This window comes from Podarcis muralis, chromosome 1, assembly GCF_964188315.1.
Source record: "Podarcis muralis chromosome 1, rPodMur119.hap1.1, whole genome shotgun sequence".
NCBI lineage: Eukaryota > Metazoa > Chordata > Lepidosauria > Squamata > Lacertidae > Podarcis > Podarcis muralis.
Window position 1 is genome coordinate 33468882 of NC_135655.1, and position 20696 is coordinate 33489577.

The following is a 20696-nucleotide window of genomic DNA, read 5'->3' on the forward strand; positions in this document are numbered from 1 at the left end:
CAAAAAGTACACAACCATAATTGAACTATTTCCACATAAAGCATTATAAGAACTTCAAACATTACATAGCTAAACTGAAATTTGTTTCCACAAGATCTAGTGATGGCCATCAGCTTAGGCATGAGACAGAGTGTCTTCTCAGTGCTTCTCCCAGACTCCAGAGCCTGGGGAAGCTAGTCTGGCTCCTTCCTACAGGATTTTGTAAACTTAGTGCTTCAAATGAGCAGGCTGGTGGTGTTCTGTTTTTATTGTAATTATTATGTTTTATACATATTTTATATGTATACATAGTTTTCATTCTTATCAGTATTTCATTTTTTTCATGATTGTTTCTATGTTTTTAGCAATTCTGGTTTTTTTCTGTAATAATGAATTGGGGGGAGGGAATCAATGGAAGGTAAGGCTATCGTATTCAGCAGTGGCAGAATCTGGGGCAGCAGCATGCTATAGAACAGCAACAGGAAAGGGCTACTACTATAACATCCTCTTTCTGTAAAAAGAGACCTTGTTGCCACTATTCAGCAGGCCCTTGTAACCTCTCAGTTTGACTGCTGTAATAATACACAGGGCTGCCTGTGAAACTTCAGTAGATCAAAGGTGCTGAAGTCAGAATGAAAGATGGATGTCAACTTCCAAGAGCCAATACTGATTAGCAGTTTGTTTCCAGGCTAATTTAAAGACCCTGCTTTTCATCCTTAAACTCTGATCTGAATCTGGTGCACTTGTGAATGGTATGGGCATGTGAATGTGTGTGTGTGTGCGCGCACGCACGCACGCATGCACTTCACTTTGGGATTGGGCCCTAGCCATTGCTGGTATGTAGACCCATCATGCATCTCACAGGGCAGGTTGGGGTGTTGTCAACTCTGCTTTGAAGCCCACATCAAGAATACCCAAGAGAGTACCATTTCCCACATGTAACACACCAACAACTGGGATTCTGTCGCTCATCTCTGCTGCAAAGTGCTACCTTTGGAGGCTAGATTGCATTCAGCAATTTTTATTCTTGTCTATTTATAAAAATATTCACATACCACTATATTGTAAAAAGTTGTTTACAATAACACATGAAACATACGCTGTTGCTATGCAATGTTTATGGAACCATTACAGCTTGAGATTTGCCTCATTCAAGAGCTTAGCCCACTTAGTGCTATTAGGACTAAGGGGGCTTTTAACTTCCAAGTTTGACAGAGATTAGTTTAGTTTGTATTATTTTTCCTATTGTCAAGGTGATGCTGTTGGTTGCAGCCTTTCTCAACCTTGGGTCCCCAGATGTTTTTAGCCTACAACTCCCATCATCCCTGACCACTGGTCCTGTGAGCTAGGGATCATGGGAGTTGTAGGCAAAAAAACATCGGGGGACCAAGGTTGAGAAAGGCTAGTGCATCTTTTCTTGGATTTTAAAAATACAGTTTAATGTTGCTTGCTGCTTTGGGAATTTGAGTCGCAAAGCAGATTTATAAGCTCTTAAATAAATACAGAACAGAGAAATAAAAAGGCATAAAAACAATGATGATCAGAAATTGATAGAAAATAACTGTACTGCAAGCAAGGCCAGGTCTTTGTAATAATTCAGACAGTGTATAAGATGATACAGCAAAATCACTGATAACTTAATGGGAAGCCGATTAGATTAACCTGTTTTATAAATTAACTTATTCATGAGTGTATAAATTCAAACAGCATATATCACACCTGACAACCATTACTATAGTAAAGCCACAAAGTGTTTTGCACCTAGAATGGTATAATCTAATCAGACCTGCAGACTTCTTCCACTCCCATTTTCAGACTATTCAACACTACAGACTCTGACACTTTTTCTGATAGTACCTATAAACAGGTCTCTTCCTAGAAGCATCTCTCTGAACTAGAGTGAATTAAAAAGTTATTCACTCTGGACACAAGAGCATCCTCTGTTTGAATCTACACAAGTGAGTCAGTGCTTGTAGGGAAAAAAAGGGGGGGGACGGAAGGGAGAGAAAAGGATAATTACTTATTCCCTCTTCAAGTGGGAATAACGCTTTGATGCCTGAAAAAGGAAGGGGTAGTTCTGATCTCTGAAAGAGAATAGCAAGAACGCGGTAGAATTTCACATCTTGAACTACAAGACTACAGAACATTTCACAGACAAGTCAGGTGTTTCTGATGTACGGTAGTTACCTGGTACGGACAGTTTAAAAGACCATTCATTCCCTGTTCCTGTTCGGTCATGATGCCACTATTTACAATAGCTCTGGTTCATGTTAACATAACTCTGTAATATTGCACAACCACCTAAAATTAACAGATACTTTATAAAAGCAATTCCATGAGAACCACCCTTTTCCTGCCTAAAAAAGGAGACTCGATGCTATACCCAGATACAGGCCATGTAACACACTAGTTGGTCTTCTATTATTGTCTGATTCTGGAATGTCTGCTTTTGCTGCAAGTTCTTCTGCGAAAGGAGCGATTCATCTCTAGGAGGCTAATTTCTTATAGCCAAGTGCAGGATTTTAATAAACAAACCAAAAAGTGAAGTGCCTTTTTGAACAGCCCTCACATCAGCAGGAAATATGAGTGGTTCGGGAAGCTTGAACTGTTCACTATTCTCTCCAACATTGTTTAGAACAGTAATAGATTTTTTTTGTTTTACCCTTAATAAATCATAAGTGATCTCTTTGTTTGGTTTTAATTATGGAATTGCGCTACCACTGAGGAGTTTTCACTCTTAAACACTAAGCAAATAATCTGGCATAAAAACTAAAGAGGAAAGCAGGTTGGCAATAATTTTGAAAGAGAGCTTTTTTTAAGAAGCACTTGCAAATTATCAGCTTGCGCCTGATGGTCAGGCAGACCGACAGCTGTGCATGCAGACCACATCCTAGAACATGAAAAGTGTTGGACATCACTAAACCAGAACTCTGGCAAAGGGGCTAAGATGCCATCATTTACTGCCATGGTAGCTTGCTGGGGGAGATCTGATCTTTGCTGCGCTATTGCTGGCCAGAAGATGGTGATGTTACCAGCTCCAAAGGAATCGGTCAATAAAAAAGAACCAATAGGGTTGTACTATTTAACCAGCTGACTCTGGTTTCATGCCCCAACCTGCTCAACGTTCGGCTGGGTTGCTAGATGGTAACTTCAGGCGTGGAATTTTCATGAACAAGATTCCATACCAGCTCAAGTATCCACACAGCCTTTGCACCAGGAATAAATTCCCTGTCTTTTATGAAGACTCTTCTTCAGTGGTTATGATAAGAAGACATGTAGTGGACACCATTAAACTTACTGTGTAGCCAGAGTCGGCCTACCCATGAGGCAGGGTGAAGTGTGTGTGGCTTTACAGCTCATCTTCTCCACCCCTGCCCACACAAGCTAAGTAGTTTTCCTTTATCCAGTCAGTGGATCAAAGTAGTTGGTTTTGAAAGTGTCATTGTGAGTGCTGCTTGAATAGAGTGGATGTCAACATGACAAGACAACTTGATGTGACATTTTACCTGCTTTTAGATGATGCATGTAAAGAAGGTAATATAATGGTCTGATTCAGTATAAGGCAGCTGATAAGGTCTTCTCAGTATTGGTGCCCGCCCTGTGGAACACCCTCCCATCAGATGTCAAGGAAATAAACAACTATCTGACCTTCAGAAGACATCAGAAGGCAGCCCAGTGTGGTGTAGTGGTTAAGAGCGGTAGACTTTTAATCTGGTGAACCGGGTTTGTGTCTCCGTTCCTCCACATGCAGCTGCTAGTGGGCTAGTCACACTTCTCTAAAGTCTCTCAGCCCCACTCACCTCACAGAGTGTTTGTTGTGGGGGAGGAAGGGAAAGGAGAATGTTAGCCTCTTTGAGACTCCTTGATAAAGGAGGATATCGAATCCAAACTCCTCTTCTTCTCTTCTTAATGTTTGATGTTTTACTGTGCTTTTAATATTCGGTTGGGAGCTGCCCATAGTGACTAGGGGAAACCCAGCAAGATGGGCGGGGTATAAATAATAATAATAATAGTTGTTGTTGTTGTTGTTGTTGTTGTTGTTGTTGTTGTTATTGTTATTATTATTATTACAATTCTGATTGGCCAACATAAGAACTGGATGCTGGACCAGTTGGGCTGATCCAATGGTGCTCATGTTCTTATGTCATTTTGTTATTTGAGGCGCCAATGAACGCTACACTGTTGAACCTGATCCCTTGCATTGCAGGTCATTTCCAGAAACAGTATTGCAACTGGGAAATAAAATTCACCTTCATGCTTCATAAAGGCAAAATTACCCTTTTCTAGCGAGAGCTGGCCCAAGAGTCGTTAGCAAAACTACTTGTTTGCAGAAAGAAAAGAAAAGAAGTCTTTTATCTCTCTCCAGTGCAACAACTAAGCAGAATATTTGAATGTCGCTTCTCAATACTGTTTTCAGGGCTGCCCGAGTTTTACTCCCCAGATAGATAGATGTGGGTTTGGCATAAAATAATTAGCAAGGGAAAAAGAGCCAGAGTTAGGTAATCACCTTTGTAAATCTTCAAATGAAACAGCGCTTTGTCATGAACAAAACACTTAGAGCTACAATGAAAAGAACAGGCTTTGTTTAAAACCTATTATTTAGAAATCATCTAATTTTTAAAGGTTAATTAGTGTAATTTACCCATCTCGGATTATTGAAAAGGTCTGTATGTGAACAACAAACATCAGCATTCAGTCCGTTTCGCATCCCCCTCCCCCGCTGATTCATCCACATCTGTTTTGCTTTTTATGATCACCTAATTGAGGCACGGATTTCTGTCCAATACAGATGGTCTACTGTTGATAACTATTTGCATGCCGTTTATACTATTATTGTACTGATTTTTATTCATTGCCAAACCGCGAGGAACATAACAATGGGACGAACAATTCATTTGGCTGGGAGATTAAAATAGATTTGTGCAGAAAATTCACAATGAAGACAAGCAAATTATTTATCAATATATTTGCCTACCAATTGTTCTTCTTCTTTACAGTCTATTTACCCCGTTCCACAATGTGCCCCTGTTATTTGGGAATCTTCAACTAGCAGCCAGGCTAAATCAGCTGCTACAAACTCATTTCTGTTGAAAATGAGAATTATACCCTTCTCTGCGCATGTAGGCAACAATGGGTGAGATCTGGGCTCTGCTGAGGTCAAGTGCTTTGTCATTCATTTCAGGATTTCACCGTGACTCCAGAGCTCAGATGACTTGGAATCAGGCCTTCCTGTCCCCCACAACTGTTTGTGATGCCCCTGTTATCCCAGAAAACTACAGAGGAGGCTGTGATTTCACCACACACACCCCAGTCTCCATTCAGGGCCTTTTGATCCCCCCTCTCTGAGTCTGAATCTCTGCACCATGCTCCTCTTTGACAATCTGCCTGGCTGAGGGAGGCAGTCTGGTCTCCAGATCTGCATTGCTTTGTTTTCTCAGGCTGTCTATTCCTGATCTGTCTGTGTTCAGTGCTTGAAGGAAGGAAGGAGAGGCATGGAGCAGAGAGGGCTCATCACCTTATCTTTTGTCAATGCCCCCAACCTGCAAATTTTTTTAAATTTTTTATAAGCTGCTGTGGGAAATGATTTAAGATTGGGAGGAATTCTGAGTGGGTCTTGTGGGTTTCATTCAGGCCTTTTCCCAGCATAGTTCAAGCACCGTTTGAACCCAGCGTTAAGAATGATCATAAGGATCAGCTGCACAGCCAATGGGCATGATCCAGAGTATTTACTTCTGTAAATGGAAGTGTTTCTTCCCTTTACTGGGATGCTGGATGGGAGGTAAAAAAGGTAAAGGGACCCCTGACCATTAGATCCAGTCGTGACCGACTCTGGGGTTGCGGCGTTCATCTCGCTTTATTGGCCAAGGGAGCCGGCGTACAGCTTCTGGGTCATATGGCCAGTATGACTAAACCGCTTCTGGTGAACCAGAGCAGCGCACGGAAACGCCATTTACCTTCCTGCCAGAGCGATACCTATTTATCTACTTGCACTTTGGTGTGCTTTCAAACTGCTAGGTTGGCAGGAGCAGGGACTGAGCAACGGGAGCTCACCCCGTTGCGGGGATTCGAACCGCCGACCTTCTGATAGGCAAGTCCTGGGCTCTGTGGTTTAGATCATAGCGCCACCCGCGTCCCTTGGATGGGAGGTAATACTTACCAAATTCCCTTCCATCTGCAACACCTCTCACACTCTTCCAGAGGGTCTCCCAACCTTACACAGTACCTTTTCAGGGGGTGCTAGGAGCTCTAGGGAGAAGGAGAAGTCAGCGAAAATTGCATCCCACTTTCCTTTACTGGCAGTAATCCATCAGCAGAATTCCATTCATGGTTCCAGCCCCTTGTGTCTGGTCCATTTGGAGGCAGGTGTGAACCAGGCTCCCCAATTACATCAACATGCTCCTCCAAGCCTCTCTGAACTGCCTGGATATGCAGATAGGAATGTAGCTGCCTAATTGTGCATGACTAGAATTGTATTGGGGTTTCTCTCTTGATGATCCAAATCCTTACCACCATTCCCCAATCCATCTTCTGACATGGAGTAGTATGGACACACTGATGTCTAAGCAGATGTCTGAGCAAGGATCGCACTGTCACCACCAACATCTCCATACAGGTATTTAGCTGAAACATGCACAGACATTATATGTAAAGGTCTCTGTTCTTTTTTATATATATATTTTAAAAAAATTATTAAAATAATTCAACATTAATACATACGTGTTACGAATATACAAACATACAAGCATACATTTCATACAATCCTTAAAAATATTCATACATACCCACACTCAATCCCACAAATACTTCCTTTTCCCACCCCTCACCCCTCACCCCACCCTTGTGTTAGACTTCCAATCTACTCAATTGCAATTTCTTTCCACTTCTATTACTTTCTTTCACACACGTTTAAACCAATTTTCTACTTCTTTTTCTGTTACACATTGTTATCCATCTTATTTAGTATTTCAGTATTTATAACGGAACTTGTTTATTCTACTTGTTTATTCTAATAGGAGTTCTGATTTTTCAATATAATTTTGCAGGTATCCTTTAAACACCAGTCCTTGTCTACTCTTTTGAGATCCTTCCAATTTCTCCCATTGTTTTGGATATATTGTAACACTCCAATAATCTGGCAAGCCACTCTGTTTTTGTCGGTATAATACCACTTTTTCAATTTTTCGCAATCAATAGCCTTGCGGCTGCTGTTGCGTATAAATATAATGTCTTGTCTTCTTCATTTAGACTTCCTGGTACTAGTCCCAATAGGAAACCTTCTGATGTTTTCCTAAATGAATATCTGAACATTTTTTTCATTTCATTGTATATTGTTTCCCAAAATTGTTTGATGTTTAAACAAGGTCTCTGTTCAAGCCTCATCCCTTTCCCATATCTAAAGGATTTCTCCCCTTCATATAGAGGAAGTTGAAGCAATTCTTCCATAGTACAGCAGAACCTGATTTATAAAGTTATGGTCAGAGCAAAGCAGCAATCTGGGTTCCCTTCTCTACTCAATCATCTTAGTAGCTTTTAAAGGTAAAGGGACCATTAGGTCCAGTCATGACCGACTCTGGGGTTGCGGCACTCATCTTGCTTTATTGGCCAAGGGAGCCGGTGTACGGCTTCCAGGTCATGTGGCCAGCATGACTAAGCCTCTTCTGGCGAACTAGAGCAGCACACAGAAATGCCGTTTACCTTCCCGCCAGAGCGGTACCTATTTATCTACTTGCACTTTGATGTGCTTTCAAACTGCTAGGTTGCCAGGAGCTGGGACCGAACAATGGGAGCTCACCCCATCCTGGGGATTCAAACCACCAACCTTCTGATCAGCAAGCCCTAGGCTCTGTGGTTTAACCCACAGCTCCACCCACATCCCTTAGTAGCTTTTACTAGCATGCAAATTTCAAAACAGTGTCGAGGCTTCAGACCAGAACTAGCCAGTCTCTCAAACACATTATTCTTCACAGCTGAACATTATCCGTTGTAGAGTATAGCTGTTGCCAACTTTCAAAAATTGCTTCATTCATGTAGTAAGCTAAATATTACTGCATTTGTATAGTGCATTTGTATAGTGCCTCTGCCTGACTCATGAAGCAGAGTCTGATTTTTTTTTGTCAAAATGAGCAACAGATTTGCCCAGCTCATGAAACAGACTGTATGAATTGAACAAATTCTCTGTCTAATTCATGAAATCAATAATGTCTTTGCATAATTCATGAAATAAGCAAAGCCTCTCATGAACCTGGCAGAAGCTTTTCATCATTTCATGACTTTGGCAAAAGCAAAGGCTTATTGCCACCCCCTCCCCTTTATAGTTTATGCAGTAGCTTAAAATTAGGTGAAGCTGTAGCTTAATTCATTGTTCAGGGGAAATTGTTCATAAATGAGCCATTATTTCAATGATTCAAAGACCAGAACATTTCCACAACTTAAACATTAATGTATAGTCCTTAAATATAATAATATGATAAATAAATAAGCATACGTATTTATTTTACAGCATTTATATCAGGCCATCCCAGAACATAGTTCTGTTGTCAGCCCACAAATATAGAAAAATACAATACAATTTAAAATATTATTAAAAAGACAGTTTCCAACAGGAAAAGATCCAAACCTAAATTGACATATAACTAAAAATAAACAATATACAAGCAGCGGGATAAAAGTTCATCTTTTAAAAGCTAGTCTGTTGAAGATTCTAAAGTTCAGGTAAGCATATGACCTTTCACTTTATGAAAGCTCTTTCACAGCAGCAAAAGGATGAGAAGGAGCCAGCCGCTGGAGACATGCTGCACTCGGCTCCAGAGGTGTAGCCTGGGGGGCGCCGTGGCCCCGGGCACAATTTTGAGAGGGGACGAAAACAGGCGCCCCCACAGCAGGCTTCTTCATCAAAGCCTGGCTCCAGGCCAGGAGGAGCTGTGCCTTGGTTGTGGAGCTTGTGCCTGCTGCAACTCCTTGCCCCTGGGTCAGGCCTGACCCAGGGGAGGAGAATAGGCAAGTTCTCCTTGCCTGTGTGGCGCATCGCACCTGGCCCGACCTGGTGGCAGAGAGCACCCCAACTTGGCCGCAGTGAGGCGTGCCCAGCCGCAGCAGCTCCACCTCCGCTGCGGGGTCAGGCAGGAGGAGAGTGGGGAGCAGCTTCCCTGCCCCTCTCACACCTTGAACTGTGCTGTGTGGGAGGGCAGACTCTGTGCCCCACTCTGGGCAGCGTGGGCGTACACTCCGCCGCTGCTTGGCTCCACTCTTCAGCTCCATGCTTTTGGGCATAGTGGGGTCCTGGCTCCTACCCCCAAAATATAGGGGGAATCAAATGGGCTCGGCCCCTAGGAGCCGACGCCCTGGTTCTGGACTGTTTCAACAGTTCAAAGTCTAAAGTGGTATTATTATTATTATTATATGAATTTATACGCCGCCCTGCACCTACAGGTATATATATTCACAGGAAGACAAAATCGTGATTATAAACTTACGAGCTCATCTTTCTGAGAGGCGTCTTTTGTGACCAGGGAGACACCTCAAATGTTGCTGGAAGACTGGCTCCTCCTCTTATTTCTTTTCTCCAAGAGCAAAATCTGTGAGTCATGGCTGAGTTACTGCCACTACTCCTTAGACACCACAGCTGAGGTGCAAAGAGCTACTTAGGCCTAGCCAAGGGTCTTGTGCTTTTTGTTCCTTAACTCCTTTTTGCACTGAAGAGCTGAATCACCCTTCCTCGATGCCATATCGCAATCTGTTTTAATTTCAAGAGCCTTGCGAAATGGGGCTGGCGAAGGGTCTACTGCTTAGAAGGGCAAGCTGAAACTCCCTTGCAGAACTAATGGCGAGCTTTTCCAGATCCCAGCACACAGGCATTGTATCTATGTCTGTCTGTTTGTCTACAGTAGCCTCAGAGGAAGGTATGGAGCCAGGGTTGGCACCAACAGCTGGAATCCCCAGGTAGAGCCAGAGGGTCTGCTGCTAGGACAACTGAGAATAGAATCTATAGATTGATGCAAATGCACACACACACACACACACACACACACACTCCTAAGGCAAGCCAGGGATGCTAGGGGAGGTAACCTTCTCTTTCTTTCGAGAAAAGTTCACACAGTTACTAAAGGCTAAAGGCCTTGATTTCCATTCGAATAGTATTTTCTTTGGCAGTTGCATAGCTCCATATCTCATGTTTCTATTCACACTAACGAATTTTTGAGGCAGCATGGCTATGTGCCCTGACGGTTTATAGCGCTACAAGAGCATATGCTCTGCCCAGGTCCTAATTGCTTGGGCTGGCACCATTGCTGAGAAAATAGTATATAGCGTTGTTCATTTGCTTATTTCAGTAGCATCATCACTGCTATGTCACTGAAATGTATTGTTACTGAATTGCTTTGTGATATTTTCCTTTTGAATGTCGTATGGTTAGGGGTTTTTTTGGGGTATTATTTATTTCTGTTTTGAATGAACTGTGTTTTGATGTCGTTGCTGTGAGCACAAACTTTCTTGTGGAAAGGTGGCATGCAAATCTTCAATCAATCAATCAATCAATCAAATAAATAGGTCATATTTATCCCACAAGCAGAAAATCCACACACAAAACACTATTTATGTAGGTAAATTAAATTCTGATTCATGGTCACTTATTGTCACTTTTTTATGAGACTGAGGCTACTGAAATCCTTCATATACTTACCTGCAAGAAAGGCCCCCTAAACTCGTGGGATTTACTTCTGATGTTAACTTGCATAGGATAGGGCTGCACGATCCCTGTAACAAGGTACTTTCTCTACTTTTAAAAATCTAACAAACAAGTATCAGATTCCAGCCTCCCACTCCTTGCCCTACGAAGTTCATAATTACTGTTTAAATAATGGGCCCTCCCAAAGGAGGCTGCATGAATGGTTCAAGTCACAATGCCCAAGTATATTTTCAGAGCTTCAAGAGCTGTCAGTGTGACACCAAATCGTCTTTGCAACTTCATTAGGCCAGAATTAAATACTTACTTTTGGGGAAAAATATCGGAAAAGAAACTCCATCCTTTGTCAAATATTCTTTTGTTATCCTAGACTTCGCTACATTTGCAACATGTCAAAACGGGTACTTTCCTCGGCCATTTAAGAACCAAGAGTGGCTACTCATTGTTAAATGGCTCGTTTCCGCTAGCCTGTGACAAAACAGCTAGCTGGCTAGTCAGCCTCAGTCAGTGTCTATTTATGGCAAAATGTCAAAAAAGAATGTCCTGCATTTGTGGCTCAACAATAATGAACATGGTTAAATCTGAAAATTCACAAAAGGAAGTGAACAGCTTTTTACATTCTGAAGAACATTAGATTCTGGTGTCCTTTTTGTTCCAATTGTTGTGGCTTAACACTATGAAAAGACCACCTGTTGGGCTGCCATTTTGTGATTGTATTAAATGCAGTGATTGCATAAAAGAACACTTTCCAAAATAACCTAGTATTATTATTCACTTATTTCACAGTAAATGTGCATTCAAGACCTGCCATAAAGTCCCCCTCCTTCATTGAAGTTTCAAGATGGATGTGCTCACTAAATGCACACTTACTGCAGATGTATGATGTTATAGTCCCAGACATGATACTTAGAAATGAGCTCATATAAACCTGATGAGACAATTAAGCCTCCTGTAACATAAAGCTAAACTTCTGTAAACAGTGAGCAAGAACCAGTGATGAAATGTTTCCAGACTCATTGATGGATTCTAATTTGGGTAATAAAGGTACAATTACATGACAATATATAGGTTTTGTGTCTTGTTAAAAAACAACAACCAACCACCAGGGATATTAATGCTGTTCTTATTAGCAGGATAGCATCGACTGCCCTGAAAAATAGCTGTCTAAATACATGCAATATGCACCTATCAAAATCAATAGGAGTTTTACATGGGCTCTGTAAATCCTCAAACTTTCAAAATTACAAAAATCCAATTGAAATCTATACAATCTACTCAAACTATCACAAATAAAACAGATCCTGACCATGCAAATCACTTCAACCAAAAGTTTGCTTTTTAATCTGTTTTTCCCTTTACCTTTGCTTATACAGACTGCTGTTAGGGAAGTGAACTTCAAAGCTGAAGACCACAACAAATATTACTTTGCTCTGAGCCTCTGCAGGTTTAACTTTGCAACCAGATGCAAGGGCTGACTATCTGATCCTAAAGAACATGGGGATTCATTCTTTATCAGCCATATCACCGATTCCACAGCTGGTGTAAATAACCACACTACTTTTGATTCACTGCAGAGGATGTTTTGATCCATAGCAAACAGAGTTCTGGCCTCAAAACATTTGTTGATATTACATGTGTTTCAGTGTGAAGTAAATTTTACAAATGTCTGGCAGATCATATTGTTGTACACCAGCAATCTGTTGTATCAATATGGCCTGAACTCAGCAGTAGGGCACATGCTATACATGCAGAAGTTTCCAGGCTCAGTCCGCCGCTTCAGCAGTCACACCCTCCAACACTTTGAAGCCAAAGTCCGGGACGCCATCTTCCCAAATGCCATTTTCCCGTTTTTTATTGTGAGAGCTTGGCGGCCAATTCGGTTGCGGTGATCTCATGCGATTTCGTGCTGTGGTTCCTCCGCAAAAGCTCTGTTTTAAAAATATAAGTTTTTATTAGTTTTTTTTAACATATCATTTTCAACAGTAATTAAACATACTTTTACATCTTATTCAAATTTTTGACTTCCATCAATCCTGTCTGAACATTTTCCAATCTAATCTCTCAGTATGCATTTCTTATCTTCCCTATTACATTTCAAACTCATAACCAATATCTCTATCTTTTTCTACTTTGTAACACTTCGTATATTTCTCCTTACAAAACTTCTTGTAGTCCTACTAAAGTAATTTGTTGATTACAGTTGCTCTTCAAATAATTCATATACTTCTTCCAATCTTCTGTAAATCTCTGGTCCCGCAGGTTTCGAACCCTTCCTGTCATTTTGTCCGATTCTGCATAGTCCATTAATTTCGTTTGCCATTCTTCCTTTGTCGGAATTTCTTCTTGTTTCCATTTCTGGGCTAACAATACTCTTGCCATCCCCAAAAGTTCTTTTTTCAGGCATGGCACCCCAAAACATGCATTTTGGGACTCTGCACAAGATCGTTATCCCAAAAAAGCATTTTTTTCAGGAAAAAAATGACTCTGTGAAGTTGTGCAAGATCATAGCAACTCAAACGACTGCCATGCTCCTGCCAAAAAAAAAAAAAAAGGACTGATTTCCTGTTTTTTTCTGGGACATTTGCGGCGGTATGCAGAAAGTAGGGTAGCAGAAGCCAATAATTTGATTCGTTGGATTGCAAGGTGTGTTGTTATCCAGCATGGCTTCCCTGCTTAGAAACAGACTCCAGGCACTTCTGGTATACTCATATGCAACAGCTTTAGGTAAGCACAGTGGTACCTTGGTTCTCGAACTTAATCTGTTCCGGAAGTCCGTTCGACTCCCAAAACTGTTCGAAAACCAAGGCATGGCTTCTGATTGGCTGCCAGAGCTTCCTGCACTCAAGCGGAAGCCGCGTAGGATGTTTGGCTTCCGAAAAACGTTTGAAAACCAGAACACTTACTTCCAGGTTTTCAGCGTGTGGCAGCCGATTTGTTCGGCAACTAAGCCATTCGAGAACAAGGTACCACTGTATAGTAGACACACAGCTCACTCTTACTCCTCAGCCTCCAGGCCCATGCTGGCTTCCTCCTCCCACTCACATCTACAGGAAGTTCCCTCTTCAAGTACTTTCCCTTGACCCAGGAACAAACTATATTAACACGAGGGATCCATTGCCAGTCAGCATAGACAATATTAAGCTAAATGGCCCAATTGTTAGCCGCAGTATTCGGCAGCATCTGCATTCCTGATACATTGTATCAGCATCTCTGAATATACATTTCTTTTACTGTTGAACAATCAAAACCAGGAAGTGAGTGTTCCGAACATTTTTTTTGGAAGCCCAATGTCCGATGGGGCTTCCGCGGCTTCCAATTGGCTGTAGGAGCTTCCTACAGCCAATCAGAAGCCACGCTTTGTTTTCCGAACATTTTGGAAGTCAAATGGACCTCCGGAACAGATTCCGTTCGACTTCCAATGTACGACTGTACATGTTTCAAAGCAGGGGTGGCTAATTTGTGACCCCCAGATGTGGCTGGTCTTCATCTCCAATCGTTGCAGACCACTGGGCATGCTGACTGGGGCTGATGGGATTTTGGAATCCATCAGGACCATAGGTTATTGTGGCGATCACACAGGGTCCCTGGACATTTGACGGTCTATTGATCCCTGTGCCACCACTGTGATTGCTTTCCCGTTGCCACCAACCCGTTTCTCTCGGGTACACACAGAGTCCAGACAGTTGTTAGCATTAAATCAAATAAGCAAGTTTATTTTATAAGCCTTAACAAGTTTATGGTTTCAGATAATTTTTCTTGTCAGTTTCTTAATCTTAATTTCTATACCGGCTTATACCTTTCCTAATAACTGCTAACTGATTATCCCAACTGTCTATCTGACTCCTCCTATCAGTTTCTCTCACTCTTTCACAACACAACTCAACCAACCCACAGACATCCTCCCTCTTCCTTCTCCAACTCCCAACTGACTTCCACACAACTCCAACTCTAACTCTAACTCATCCCCTTGGGTTCCCACTGGCCAATCACTTCACACTCATTTAACCCTTTCCCTATGACCCACCTAGGAGGGCAAACGCCACAGTTATCTACCTCCCTTTTCAAGGAAACAGCAGCATCAGAAGTTGTGAATTTATATAAACAGAAACAAACAGAATGGAGGAGGAGATAGGGCTCAGTGGCCAGCATGGTGCCAGTTAGACGGTATTAAACTTCAGTTTCCATCAGCCCCCCGGCAGGGTGACCAATAGTCAGCGATAATGGAGAATGTAGAGCAACAGCATATAGAAGGCACCACACTGGCTCTAGTGGGTCCCAAAAGTATTTCTTAAAATCCCAAAAGTATTTCTAGAAGCTAAGTTTAATCAAGGGCAGAGTAATCTTCATAATGCACAATTGTTATTTGATATACTCAGCCCAGATGCACTGAGGTAGCATTTCAATTACAGAGCTGTTGCATTTTCCGCCAATGAGAAAAAACTATTCTTCCTCCAGGTGGCATATCCATTGCAATTGGAATTACTGTATGGGGCGTGTTGAAGCTAAGAGAACCAAGAGAACTATAGAGAACCTGGTCTGACATGGCGTGTGGGGTACTGACATCATGCTTTAACTTGGGAGGGAGGAAAAGGCTCTACAATCACCCCAATTCCCCTTGTTATTCAGCCCCCACACAGAGTGATGCATGCCTCTAGAACACATGCTCTCCAGAGCAAGGTTATTCTTATAATCCATTATGTGTAGACTGAAAATTGTGCTTTTTTCTTCCCATACGTAGTTCTGGAATGGTGGCACAAAGGCCAAAATGCAGTTTGAACACATGTTCACCAGTAATCTGAAAAAGAGCCTTTAAATTCTATTCTGTATACCCGAAGGAGCATCTTCGCCCCCATTATTCAGTCTGGACAATGAGGTCCACCTCTTAGGGCCTTCTGGCGGTTCCCTCATTGCGAGAAGTGAGGTTACAGGGAAACAGGCAGAGGGCCTTCTCAGTAGCTGTGCCTGATCTGTGGAATGCCCTCCCGTCAGATGTCAAAGAGATAACCAATCATATGACCTTCTGTAGACATCTGAGGGTAGCCCTGTACAGGGAGGTTTTTAATGTTTGAGTCTTTTGTGTTTCAACATTTTGTTGCAAGCCACCCAGAGTGGCTGGGACAACCCAGTCAGGTGGGTGGCATATAAATAAATCTTCATCATCAGTCACACACACATTTCCTTACCACCAATGTGTGAGTTACAGATAGGTAGCCGTGTTGGTCTGCCATAGTCAAAACAAACAAACAAACAAACAAATTCCTTCCAGTAGCACCTTAGTCTTTTAAGAGTTGACTGAACAAAACAACAACATACACAATGAAATGTAATTCGCTCTACGCGGGGCTGCCCTTGAAGCTGTCCCAGAAACTCCAGCAGGTGCAGAATGCTGCAGCGAGGCTCCTCACAGGGTCTCTGCCATGGGAGCATATTCACCCAGTGCTTTTCAAGCTGCACTGGCTCCCGGTGGAGTACAGGGTCAGATTTAAGGTGCTGGTTTTGACCCTTAAAGCCCTTCACGGCCTAGGACCCTCATACCTACGGGACCGCCTCTCCTGGTATGCCCCACGGAGAGCCTCAAGGTCCATAGATAACAACACCCTAGTGGTCGCAGGTCCTAAGGAAGTTAGATTGGCTTCAACCAGAGCCAGGGCCTTTTCAACTCTGGCTCTGGTCTAGTGGAACGCTCTGCCTCATGAGACCAGGGCCCTGCAGGATCTGATTTCCTTCCGCAGGGCCTGTAAGACAGAGTTGTTCCACCTGGCCTTTGGCTTGGAGCCAATTTGATTCCCTCCCTCTCTTTCTTTTTCCTTTTTCCTTTCTCCTGCTCTGATGAGGCTGCATTTTAATATTTTAATGTTTCAGTATTTTAATTGTTGTATTTTAATCTTGTTTTTTTAAGTTGTATTCATTCAACTTGTTTTTATTATTGCTTGTTAGCCGCCCTGAGCCCAGCCTTGGCTGGGGAGGGCGGGGTATAAATAAAAATTATATTATTATTATTATTATTATTATTATTATTATTATTATTATTATTACCATTTCTAGTAGATCTGTTGACTAAGCAGCAGTGAAGCCTGAGTATACCTGGCCTCTGAGAAAGAGATAATCTATATTCCTCTACTCTTTCCAAGTGGGTGCGCCTCCTGTTCATCTAGGGACAGTGCTTGCATCCATGTAGCGATGGGGCAGAAATTAGATGCAGTTAGCGTTTTAAAGCCAAATCTAACAAATTTGCAGTTTCCGAAACAATATAGAACACAGCCGTCCTTCAAAATTTGCACTTATCCGAATTTTGTAATGCAGTTCTCCAACCAGTTTTTACAAAAATACATATATGAGATATAACAGTGTGTAAAAATGAATATATTAGTGAAAATAACATGCAAAAATGCATTATATTAGGGGAAATGGCTTGCAAAAAAAAAATGCACATTTGTCAAAACTGCACACAAAAATATGTTCATTTGGAGAAATTTGCAGTAAATTGCTGAGGAATTTTCAGGATGATGAAAAAACACACCCACAGATTTCTGAAGACCTGAATTTAAGATTGGAAAAATGAGACATGTGAGAGGACCAAAGCTGACAGATCCTCCCATCCTTACTTCCACCCACAGCCAAAATTCATTAATCAATTAAAAGTTTTAGGGAGATTAACAGTGAAATATGATACGCCCTGTTGCCTCTGATTTTAGCCTAAGATCTAGAACTGAGCTTGAAGGGACAGCAAAGTCATTCCCCACTTAAAAATCTGGCAAAAGTTTCCCTAATCTGGCACCTGTAAGCATCAAGGAACTATTCTTTCATTCATTCATTTAATAAAATTTATACTCTGCTTGATTGTAACAAAAAAACCCACAAAGCAAACTTACAAAAAGGCAAAACAATGAAATCAAGAGAAAATCACAACCACACTTTAAAGAATACCAATGTTAAAATGCTAAAACAGATTACCTCAACTTTCTAAACATCTGAGTAGGCTCGTTTAAACAGGAATGCCTTTAGCAGGTGACGAAAAGCATACAGTGAAGAATTTCAGTCATAATAAATTTAAATCTACATTATATCATGTGAGTGAGAAATGCATTGATACACACAAACACACAGCAAAATTTCTTGGCTTAATTTGAAAATGAAAGCATGATGGTGTTTGTAACCTTCAGCTATATCATTCTGCAAGATAACATGCTGAAAACAATGGGTTTTGTAAGCTAACCCAAATTTATTGGTGAGCATATTTCTACAGAGGGACTCACAACGTATTTTACGTTAGAAGAAGAAAAGGTTTTCTTTACACTGTCTAACCTAGAGGGGGGAAAAGTGGTATACAATTGAGAAGTATACAATGCACCAGTATAAATTATGGGCTTATTGTTCATTGCAATGTAAAGGGTATGTGCGGTGCACTTAACTATTGTATTAGAGAATTACAGAAACCGAATCCACCAAGCAGAAATGGCTTATGTCTGAATAAAAAAATATGTATCTTTAAGAGAGATACAATGTGTTTGGAACCCCGAGGGTTAATGAGAGGTAAGCTGGTGAAGGGGGAGATGAGATGAAGGGAATAAAAGAAGCTGAATAGATGAAAGAACTGATTCAATGGGAGGTATTGTTGGTCACAGCTAGGTGTCCGAAACAAACAGAAAAATGGGAACTGCTTTAACATTGGAGGGAAATAATAAAAAAAAGGAACTTATACCACATATTAAAAAGGGCGGGGAGGAGGAAATAAGTAATAAAAGGCTTTCAGGCTATTTCAGTAGAGCTCTCTCCCCTGCCACATATATATATATATATGAAAGAAAGCAGATAAATTGAATTCCTCTCTAACAGCATCTCATACAGAAAGGTTCATTGTCCCCCTTTTCACATCAAGAATTTAATTTTGCATTCCCTTTCTCCATCTGGAGATATGTTCCCAGTTTCCTTACTCTAACTTCTATTACGCTTCCCCCATGGTGCCCTCTGTTTCAGAGAGTCTGTATTGATGGATGTTCAGTTCAAATTTAGTGAGGAAAGCAGAGAAACATTATGCAGTCTGCTGCTTCTAATTTTCAGCTAAAGTCTTGAGCTGAGCTTGAAGAGACAGTAAAGGGTTTTTTTGTGTGTGTGTGTTTGTTACTGGCAAAACTTTGGCTGATTTACTTCCCCTTCCCTGGAACCTGTAAGCATCAGGCAACACTTTCACTCATATTCACATCTAAATATAGGTTGTATCATGTGAGATGGAAATGTGTTGATGGTAAACTATTGTTATTGTTATTTATTATGTTTCTATACCGCCCTTCATCTGACGATCACAGGACGGTAAACTATTCCTTGGTAGACTATCACCAACTAACCCCTAAATCACTTATTTCCCACAACATGTTCCTGGCAACCATATTTACTTGGAAGTCCAAGTTTCATGTGTGCCTCTCCCAATCTCTGCTGAGCAGTAGCAAGATTCCAGGGGTGTTCCACGCACTCAGGGTTGTGTTTCATATGGTTAAGAGCGGCAGATTCGTAATCTGGTGAACCGGGTTTGCGTCTCCGCTCCTCCACGTACAGCTGCTGGGTGACGTTGGGCCAGTCACACTTCTCTGAAGTCTCTCAGCCCCACTCACCTCACAGAGTGTTTGTTGTGGGGAGGAAGGGAAAGGAGAATGTTAGCCGCTTTGAGATTCCTTCGGGTAGTGATAAAGCGGGATATCAAATCCAAACTCTTCTTCTTTGTCTTCTTCATATATATATATATATATATATGCTTTCGTAGATTTTCACGGGTACAGGAATGCAGGTTTTGGTGTCCTCGGGTATCTTCCCGTGTAAAAGTTGGGGTGTCTAGGCGACGTTTCGACGAGGTCTCACTCGTCATCTTCAGGCTGGTGCTTTCGGCTTCTTGTTACTGGAACAGAGTTACTGCTCTGTTCCAGTAACAAGAAGCCGAAAGCACCAGCCTGAAGATGACGAGTGAGACCTCGTCGAAACGTCGCCTAGACACCCCAACTTTTACACGGGAAGATACCCGAGGACACCAAAACCTGCATATATATATATATATATATATATATATATATATATATATATATATTCAGATTAAAATTTTACAGTCACATGTCTGTAAACAAGATTCCAAGGAATCTCTTGGACTTCCCTCCTCCGCTTTGTGGGTCCTATTGTTAATCATTTCCTCCTGCATCTTTTATAATAATCCAGAATTCACCATTAAGCTACAAGCGATATTCCAATCCTACTAATGATTTTAACAGTTTACAATGGTCTTTAAGATAAGTTATAAATTCCCCCCCCCCCCCCAATCCTTATTACAATTTTGGTCTCCCTGATTTCTGATTCTTCCAGTCACTTTAGCCATTTCGGCACAATCCATCCACTTGATCTGCCATTTTTCTCTGATGGGGACTTTATCTTCTTTCTATCTGCCAATAACATCCGCACAGCCATAGTCACATACATCAATAGTCTTTTCTGCTCCCCTTCATTCAGGGTTGTGTTTCCATTGGGAAACAAAGCACAGTGGAGACTTGTGTTTTTAAGAAATATGGCTTACTTGCCTTCCAAGTGTCCTCATTTCCCAGGGACAGTCCTGGAATTACGAAAGGCCACCCTGGCTTCTGATTTGATCCCAGAAAGTCCCTATTTCACCTGCCAGTGCTGCCGTAGCTGAGCTCAGGGAGGAGGAGCCGGCAATTGTCTTGAATTACGGCAGCTGCAACAGCTGTAGCTGCCAGGGAACATCCTGTTGTCTCTCCATAGCCTCTCCATCGCCACCGCTGGCCTCCTCCCTTGGGCAGCTTATAGCAGATGCTGGAGAGCAGGAGAGGAGGAAGAAAGGTTGCCGCCACTGAGGCCCAACTCCACATGATGCACCAGTTCAGAGGGGCAGGCAAAGTGGAGCAGAGCGCAAGCAGTCTTGATTTTTTTTATTTAAAGAAGAAGAAGAAGAGTTTGGATTTGATATCCCGCCTTTCACTCCCTTTAAGGAGTCTCAAAGCGGCTAACATTCTCCTTTCCCTTTCTCCCCCACAACAAA